Raw genomic sequence first — 10072 nt, 5'->3', positions numbered from 1 at the left:
ATTAATAATACATATACTTCATTAAAAAAATTATTAAATAAATTAAATAGTCGTTGAAGAAAAATAGAAGCATGTTTCTGACACGTGTCTTGCATTTTCAAGGGTAAATTACGGGTGGAATAGTAATCATTTGGTTTATCCAATCTCGTTCCCGAGGACAATTTGTGCAATTTCGAAGAGCACATGCAATTCGAAATATGTTATTATTTGGTTTCTTAGAGATCATTTTTAAGGACAATTAATGTCATTTTCAACAGTTTTATGGTTGAAAATGGATTTTTTATTCGACAACTTATCGAAATTCTTTTTTCTAATGTAACTTAATAGGACGATGGTTAATGGTGTGACTTTCTGATAAATGAGTTTTTTTGAAGGTATTTATGTATTTCCAAAGGTATTTGTTCTTGGAAATAATCATTTTTCTTGCAGCATCAATAAAATTCCATAAATATGATTGAACATAATAGAAAATATGTAAAAGTGAGAAGGCCAATAATAAAATTATCCACACTACTAAAAAAGCGCTGATCTATGACAGATTTTTTATGACAGATACGGATATGTCACGATTGTATTATGAAATAATGACATTTTCGTGATACAATATATCATGCCTTAATGATGCATTCGTGATTGATAGACAACAAACGTAAACAGATGATGGATAAATGTCATGGTTGATTAATTTAAATTTTTAAAAATTTAAACGGCATGGCATTTAAATTGTTTTATCTACATAACACAAACTTGTGATGGACTGTAGTGAATTATTTAAAAAATATTTATTTTCAACATGTAATTTGTTTATTTTTAAAATTTTAAATATTATAAATTTGTCATTGTTAATTATTTAAAAATATTTCATTAATGTATAACTTAATTTATTTACAAGGTTTCCATTGTTAAGTAATTGAATGAAAAAAAAAAGCTCAATCGTTTGCTTTGGAAAGAACGTTCCAACACTTAGCAAATTTTGCTTAAGTGTTGGAACAAGTGAATGCCCTTTGTAATTGCATTATTTAAATTAAAAAAAGAACAAATTGCCATCGTTTTGCTTGGCTTTGGAACCGGTGAAAGCATTTTTAATTGAATTATTTAAACTAAAAAGAAAAGCAAAACGCCATCGTTTTGCTTTGGAAATATTGTTTCAACACTTAGCAAAATTTGCTGAGTGTGCAACGATTGTAGCCCCTTTTCTTTTTCGTTCTCCACCCTCTCAAGCACAGAAGAAACATCGCACTGCTACGCCCTATTTTTCACTCAATTGATGAAAACCTAATCACCCAATTGGAGAAAATCAATTGAACGAAGCACATAACAACCACCAACCACCCATTACGAATTTACAAAATCTCTCCAACTACCAAGCCCTTTGCACTGACACTCATTAGCCGTCACCCAATAGCCCCTTATTCAAAACACCAACTGTTATTAGAGAAGAAAGAGAAGAAAGAGAAAAAGTAAGTGCATCAAAAGCCTCACTCAAATTTTTAATTTGCAATGTTATATCCCTAGCTAATTTTAAGTGGTAATGCATGTGATGGTTTTTAGATGTGGGTGTCATTCTAATGGAACCTAAGTAAATTTTAGCCGTGAAAATATATATAGATCCAGTGGTTCCCTAAATAATTATTCTTAATGTTTGGGAGTGGTCCTGGTTCTTTATCTATTTTTCTTTTTTATTTATTTAAATTTTTTAGGTTCTAATACTTCTTATGTACTTGTTACAGTTAAAGATGTGGCCGTAAGGTTGAGGCCACTATTATCACAGAAGAAGCTTTTGGTTTCTGTTGCTGCATGAGTGAAATTAAAATACCATGAGGTTTGCATCCTTTGACTCTATGGGTGGTACTTTCTATATTTCTTTGGTCTTAAAGAAAATGGTGCAATTATGTCATAATTCTGGTTATGGTTGTTGTGGTTGATTAATACCTAAATTGCTATGAGCTTTGAAGATAGCTTGTTCATTTTGGTGTTTTGATGTAATGCAAGTGCATTCAAGTTCTTGCATTTCAAATTTAAATGATTTTAAGTGTTGCATGTGAAATTGTGGTTGTGATTCTAATTATTTCTAATTTGCGTGTCTAATTGGGATGATTTAAGTCATTAATTTAATTGTTGTTTACTTGTTTTTGACTTTGTAAAGACCATTTGTAATCATTATGAATATTATATTGACTCCACATGGATTGTGTATTAAGCCCTGAATTGCATGTGATTCTAATTTTGCATGGATTGTGTGTACAGCTTCGGATCGTCTTTATGTGCAGTAGGCTTCGCAAAGGTTTAAACAATGTTGTCATTTTGTGTAATTTGATGGTGTCATAAAGAAAACAATTGGTTGGTATATATTGTTTACTACAATAGTTTTATTTGTGGTCTCGAGCATATTTTTTTTTCCTACAGTTTGTGGACGTTGTTTGCTTATTTGGTTTGTGGTCCTCGTTGTTTTTTCAAATAGTCAAAAGCACAATGAGGACCTTTATGTGCTGCATTTTTGACACACATGGGTCTCCCAAATTGTTTGATACTTGTATGTTTTCGATTTTTGTATTGTAAAGTTAAAAAAGAAAAATAATCAATATTGAGCCAGGCAAAAAGCATTAATGTTTAACTTCTTTCGATTTATATATTCTTCAAGTTAGAGACAAGTGGTTGTAAAATACTTGGTAAAAAAAAGCATTTAAGTTGCATAATCAAGCAGGTAAATAGATATATGATTGCTTTTCTGGCCCTGTATAATGCTACTTTTTGGTTACTTGAGTAGTATATGTCTATTTTTTATTCCATTTCCCTTGCATGACATTGCCTATTTCATTAAACTAATGAAAGTAAAGTCTATTTTGTTTTTGTTTTTCTATTAAAATATTAAATTTGATCATATGCAATTAAATATATACATGATCAGTAGCCAAAATAAAACTCCTAGTGGTCATATGTAATTAAATACATAACATGATCAGTAGCATATTTGGTTTTGTTATACTAATATAAATAAAAATCTTATACTGGCATTTTATTCTATGATAATAATGGGTGTTATTGTCTGCAGAATATATTGTTGGTGTGGATATGTTCATGAATTTTGCAATTGAAAATTCTGATAATGGTGATTTTATAAGGTGTCCTTGCATCAAATGTAAAAACCTATCATTTTATCATTCTAGGACAGTTAGAGACCATTTATTTTTTAAGGGTTTTGATGAGAGTTATACTATTTGGACTTGGCATGGGGAAACCGAACCTGGTATGACAAAAATTGATATAGGTGATCAAGTTGACCCACAAAACATGTACCTTAATCAGGGTGAGGCTGTAAACATGATTAATGATGCTTACAAGCATTTTGATGATGATCCTAAGGCCTTTAAATCCTTATTAGAAGATGCCGAGAAACCTTTGTACCCGAGTTTGCAAAAATATACTAGGTTATGTGCATTGGTTAAGCTATACAACTTGAAGGGAAAATATGGTTGGTCCGATACTAGCTTTTCAGATTTATTGAGTCTCCTTGTTGACATGTTACTAGAGAACAATACATTGCCTAGGTGTACATATGAGGCAAAAAAAGCTATGTCTGCCTTGGGCTTGTAGTATGAAAAAAATACATGCTTGCCCAAATGATTGCATACTATATAGAAAGGAATATGAGAACCTTTTTGAATGTCCTACTTGTAGAGTATCACGGTGGCAGAAAAAAAAATGGTTCTAAGGAAAAATATAGGAAATGGGTTCCTGCAAAAGTTTTATGGTATTTCCCACTCATCCCTAGATTCAAGCGGCTGTTCCAATCACCACAAACTGTCAAGGACTTAACTTGGCATGCAAATGAAAGAGGAGTTTATGGCAAGCTTCGTCATCTAGCTGACTCACCAGCTTGGAAGTTAGTGGATGATAAATGGCCTTCCTTTGCATCTGAATCTAGAAATCTCCGTCTTGCTCTTTTCAGCTGACGGAATCAATCCACATAGCTCCCTAAGCAGTACATACAATTGCTGGTCAATTGTCCTTATAACTTATAATCTTCCTCCGTGGTTGTGTATGAAAAGGAAATTTATGATGTTGTCATTATTGTTTTCCAAACCACAACAACCAGGGAATGACATTGATGTGTTCCTAGCACCATTAATTGAGGACTTGCAGTCTTTATGGGCTATTGATGTTGAGGCATATGATGCCTTTAGAAAAGAATTCTTCAACTTGCGAGCTATCTTACTATAGACGATCAATGACTTTCCAGCTTATGGAAATTTGTCTGGGTGTATGACAAAAGGGTATTATGCTTGTTCAGCTTGTGGGGAAGACATAACTCCCTGCAGATTGTCATATAGTAAGAAAAATGTTTATATGGGCCATAGGCATTTTCTTCCTAAGAACCATGAATTTTGATTTCAAAAAAAGGCCTTCAACAATGAGGTGGAAGAATGTTACCCACCAAAACTATTGACAGGCCATGATGTGTGGGAACAAGTTAAAGGTATCAATAACAAATGGGGAAAATGAACAAGCAAGAAGCAAAAAAATGTTAATAGTAATACGAGCAACTGTTGGAAGAAAACGTCAATATTCTTTGATTTAGAGTATTGTATATACTTGCTTGTTCGACATCAATTAGATGTTATGCATATTGAAAAAAATGTGTGTGAAAGCATCTACAACACATTGTTGAATATTCTAGGAAAAACAAATTACCTTCCTCATCCACTTGATAATGAGGTATTTGAAAGTGAATGTCTGGCTTATATCGGGAGGGATGATTGTTATGCATTGGCTACCATGGAATGGTTAGGCCTTAATCACATGCATGTCTATATGGTGTAAGTAATTTCTTTTTCCTTTTTTAATTATCAAAATCTATTAAAAGATTATATAAATAATTAATTCTTGCTTTTTGTGTGAATATCAGTTGCTTATATGATAAGATTCCAGCTGATAAAATGGGCAAGCCATTTGGCTTCATGAACCTGGTCACGTTAGCCCCAGCAGAGTTGAAAATGCGCTTAAAACGCACATAACAAGGACACAAGCAATTGCTAATCGTTTGGCCAAAGCTCGCCCCTCTCAATTCATATTCATTCCTTACAATCCTGGATATATTTATTTTCATTTATATTCATTTTCATTAGTAAGCAGGTTGTTAATTTTCATTTCTTCTTACTTACAAGTTGTCGCTTAATTATAGCGCTCATTGGATTCTTGTTGTGATCGATGTGGCTGCAAAGACTGGATATTTCATGGATCCGCAAGGAAATAGTCCAGCAGAACACATTAAAGAGTTGGTAATAAAGTAGGTATATCAAAGTTAAATCATCATAGAATGTTCCGTCCATTATAAACATTTTAGTAGTTCTAACAGTAAGTTTTAAACTCCTAGTGGGATCAACATGTTCGCAGCAACGAGCGGTAAAAAAAGAGTGCACTCTGAATTCAAAATTGTACAGGTAATACAATTTACTTTTTCCTATCATTTTAATTAACTACCTGTTATAGCTTTTTAAGTACTTAGATTGAGTTTTATTATTATAGGTTCCAAAACAACCTGGATCTTATGAGTGTGGATATTATGTCATGCTGTATATGAGGGATATTATCGTCGATCCTAGTTTATTGCTCAACAATGTAAGTGATATGTTTTATGTCCATCATTGGCTAATAGTTTTTGTCCATCATATTTGCTGTTAAATCATTTGGTCATTTGTAGTTTAATAAAAAATTAATTTACACTCAGGCAGAAATGGATGAGGTACGGTATGAACGGATGAACTATGTCCGAGTGCTCATATAAGGTGAGGAGCTGTTTATTAAATACTTTGGTTAGCGTAGGCCTGTTGTGCATTCTCATGTTCATTTACTTGGCTATATTAGCTTGGTTTGAGAGCCAGTTTTGATATGTAAATATAATGTCTACTTGTATTGGGTTGAGCTTGTAATTATGCTGGATTACATTGGTTTGGTTTTGATGCTTCTCGGATGGAAACCTGCCTATATGGAATTTTCATTGTAATGTCAGTATCAAACTACGTGTAGTTTAATTAAACACAACATCTATTTTAACTACTAGAAGTGTGAATCTAGTGGCATTTGGTTTAGTTTATTTCTTGTTTTCCAGCATCCGATCACTTGCATTTGGTTTTGTTGAATATGTTACTTGCATTTGATGGAAGTATGAGACTGTGGCATTTGATGTAACTTGCATTTGATGGAAGTATGAGAATGTGTGACATTTGATGGTAGTTTGGTTTGTTCTTCCTATTAATTCAAGATTGTTCTTGACGTGCTGATGTTAATTCAAGCAGGGTTTATTGAGATGGCAGTTTAGTGCTTCATTCAGTTGATTGTTGCTGATTTATTGGGATGGTTTCATCAAACAGTGTTGTTGGTTTTAGTTGTGCTGCTAGTGGCTTATAAAATCTGATTCAAGATTGTTCATTTAAGAAACTGTAGTCGTTATTTTAGGAAACAGATTAATAACTGATGAAGTATTTATTTAACTATAGTTATTGTAGTTATTTTATTTCGGGTAAAAGCTGGTTTAGTCCCTATATTTTGAGGTTAGTGTCCGTTTAGTCCTTATATTTTTAAAAATATCTCAAAGCATCCCTATCATTAAATTATTGACATTCTTGCCATTACCTTTTGTTCATTTTGACTTATTTTTATAATATTACCCTATTACAATAATGTTCCTTTTTTTAAACATTATTAAAAGGAAAAATTAAATTATTAGTTTAACACCAAAAAATAAAATAAAAACAATATATATATTAATTTTTGTGGAACACTCTGCTGAGAAGTTAAAATATTAATTTTTTTTAAAAATTGATAACTTAATTTTTTACAAAATTAATTTTTTTTGGACACACATGAGCTCTCACAAAAATTAATATATATGTTTTTTATTTTTTATTTTATTTTTGGGTTTAATTTGATAATCCAATTTTTTTATTAATATCTAAAAAAGAAACATTACTGTAACAGTGTAAAATTGTAAAAGCATACTAAAAAAAAAAAAATAATGGCATAAGTGTCAATATTTAATAGTAAGGACGTTTTGAGGTATTCTTAAAAATATAGGGATTAAATGGGTACTAAGCTCATAATATAAGGACTAAACAAACTTTTACCCTTTTATTTCATAACAAGATTATAATTTATGAAACTTGTGGATATGGATTTGAGAATTATTGTATATGAATTATATATATATATGTGTGTGTACCGTTTTTATTTATTTATATAATAATTTAAAGGATATATTTTAATTTTTGCCAAAAAGAATGGTGCCAATTTCATTAATTCCCGCCAAAATATAATCCAAAAAAATTGCCACCAATTTCATAAATTCTCATAAAAAAATTAAAATATATTTCATTTACTGCCAAAATTTTGGAATTAATATTTAATTAAATGTATAAGTAATTTAATTATTTTAATTAAATATGTCATGTTTACGTGACAGATAATAGTCATGAATGGGAAATAGTCATGAATGGGAAATGTTATTGACAAACATTAGTCATGAGTGAAATTTTTTCATCAAACCAACGATGACAGAATCGTGATGGATAATACGTCATGTTTACCATGACATATAAAAACTGTCATGATTTTTTCTTAACACCGGAATCAATGACGGTTGCTCAACTGTCATTCCATGCCGAAAATGACGGGTAATACCCGTCATAAAGAGCTTTTATTCTAGTAGTGGCACAAAATTGATAAAATTTCAATTCAATCTCATATTTGATTCTAATTTCTTTGTATATAGGCTCTCTACATAGTTTTGCTCTTGTCTATTATCTACAACTACGTGCTTTCCCTAACTAGCTATCTTCATAGAAGGGGGGGGGGGGGGGAGGACAAACAATAAACCACAAAATAAAGGTATCATAAAACAACCAATCAAACAAGCCCTTGTCATCACTGCATAAACAACCAGATCCTCCCCTGATATTCAAGCATTGTCATAAGTTTGACACAAAGAAAATATGACATTATAAAAGTTTCAAATAGTTGCTCTCGTCGTCTTTGTCGTTCTTTTATCTAAATTTATATAGGTAAACTTGGAGCAATTAAAATTAATTTATTGGTGAATTTGCTACTTTAATGAGAGAAATTATAACGACCTACCCTGAACACCGAAGGAATCATCCTTAAACATCCTTCCCAGGGGATGTGGGATGTCACAAATATCCTCATATTTTCAATTGGAAGTGCTCTTATACTATCTAAAACGATCCACCCTAAACTTCAAGGATAAATGTATCTAGTTTCATCTAACATGACTAGATAAAGTTATCAAGGTTTGGGGATTTTTCCAAAATTGAGTTTGGGTCTTTCACAACTGAATTGGAGAGTTTATCTAAAGTATTTCCATCCTTAAAAATTCATCTGAGAACACTTAATGGACAGGATTTTAAGTGTAGGAGGTGTAAATGAAGGATTTGAGGGAGACAAAAATGTATTCAAGCTTTCAAGTTAGATTTTTTCACCAAAGGAAGTAATATTTTTATCATTCTATGTATATTTAGGTTGAATCTCAAGCATACAGGATAAAGTTAATTTAAATATTTATGTATTTTATTTAAAGTTAGGTTTTCTAACAAATGGGTAAAGTTGGTTTCAAGCTAATTGGTGGATTATTTTAGATGCGCAAGGGCACGAACAAGGTATTATAAAGTTGGATATGCATGGCCCTTTACTGTTTTTTTGTTTTATTCAGTTTGTAGTTACTTATAGTTTTAGGTTTTTACGGTTGTTAAAAGTCTAAATTTTTGTATTCTCTTTAATGATTTTCTCAATATATATTCTATAAGTACTATCTAATAATTTGGTAATAACTTGAGGGAATTAATCATTGTCCCAATAGAGAAATATTTTGCTTCATCTCAATAAACTTTTAATGTTACATAGTATATATATATTTTGTAATATATAGATAAGTATACACATGGAGGCAAGTTTCTTAAGATGGGATCTAGAAAAATTATAACTTATTATAATATGGAGTACATTCTTATTTATAACTAACCTACATTAATTGGGACCATAATTTTTTATAACTATATAGAGGTGATTCCTTATGGAGTATCACTATTAAGAGGTTTTACTGTATACTATTCTTCTTTTCCTTTTCAGATTTATCATTCAATTTAGTACATGTTCAGTTGGAAGAAATGTGAGGAGAGAAGAAGAGTGGAATTGAGAGACGGAGAGAGAAAATAAGTGAAAAAGATGGTCAATCTTAATTTCATTGTTTGGTTTGACCTCTTATTTCCTTATTTCTTTCTCCTTTTCTCCTCTCTTCCTCTTATTTTTTTAAATTTCTTCAAACCAAATATGCCATAAGGGAAGAGGTTTGGGTTTAATGTCCAGTTGGCCGAGCATATATTTAAAAAATAAGACCTAAGATATTTACATCGTTTCTTTTGATAGTTAGAAGTTACTTCTATATTATTACCAATGGCATTCGTTGGTCCATTGTTTGAATTTTTAAAATATATCAGAGCAAAAGTACCCCAAAAAAATTGGATTCAATAGTTACAAAAATAATTTTGTGGGTGTTTTTGGTCATTTTTTAAATAGGAGGACTAATTAAACAATTGACTCAAACCTTAGTAGTAGAAATGGCATTTAAGATATTGTTGGTAACTCATGAGCATGAACTCTTATTTGGCCTCATCAAGTTTGCAATTTCTTCATTCTAGCCTCCGTGGAACAAAATCCTTATTTTTGCCATTGCATAGTGGAATAGCAGCTTGTGTTAGATCCATGCAACAAGCCCATGTAAGGAAAAATATTAGACAAACTTAAAATGCTATTATTTGGTCCTTATCTTCAAGTTATGGAGACATTGTACAATTTCGGCTTTTTAATTTCGGCTTCTTCTTTGTGCTAGACATTGTACAATTATGGAGCAAAAATGGTAGCCCTACTTGGAATAGTTCCAGTTGGTTGTGCACATGGCAATATTGCTGCATCCTACATATAGTACAAATGATTTTCTATGTGTAGACTCCATAAACAAGGCAGTTCAGGAATTCAATACAAGGCTTAAATCAATCCATAGTCA

The 10072-nt window shown here is 31.3% G+C and overlaps 1 long non-coding RNA gene across 4 annotated transcripts; it reads left to right on the top strand.

Moving 5' to 3' along the window:
* Positions 1-1157: 1157 nt before the first annotated feature.
* On the top strand, positions 1158-6485 carry LOC112099277. Of its 4 annotated transcripts, XR_002906068.1 has the most exons (7): positions 1158-1460; positions 1731-1822; positions 4907-5287; positions 5375-5441; positions 5527-5619; positions 5729-5786; positions 6297-6485. It is a non-coding gene; the product is annotated as an uncharacterized LOC112099277 (long non-coding RNA). The 4 variants fall into 4 exon arrangements; XR_002906070.1 differs by lacking the exon at positions 6297-6485 and having other exon boundaries at positions 5733-6094; XR_002906067.1 differs by lacking the exon at positions 6297-6485 and having other exon boundaries at positions 5729-6094.
* The last annotated feature ends 3587 nt before the right edge of the window (positions 6486-10072 follow it).

This window comes from Citrus clementina, unplaced genomic scaffold (genome assembly GCF_000493195.1).
Source record: "Citrus clementina cultivar Clemenules unplaced genomic scaffold, Citrus_clementina_v1.0 scaffold_4, whole genome shotgun sequence".
In the NCBI taxonomy this organism is placed as follows: domain Eukaryota; kingdom Viridiplantae; phylum Streptophyta; class Magnoliopsida; order Sapindales; family Rutaceae; genus Citrus; species Citrus x clementina.
The sequence above is the reverse complement of the archived record's forward strand: the minus strand, read 5'-3'. Positions and strand labels throughout refer to the sequence as shown.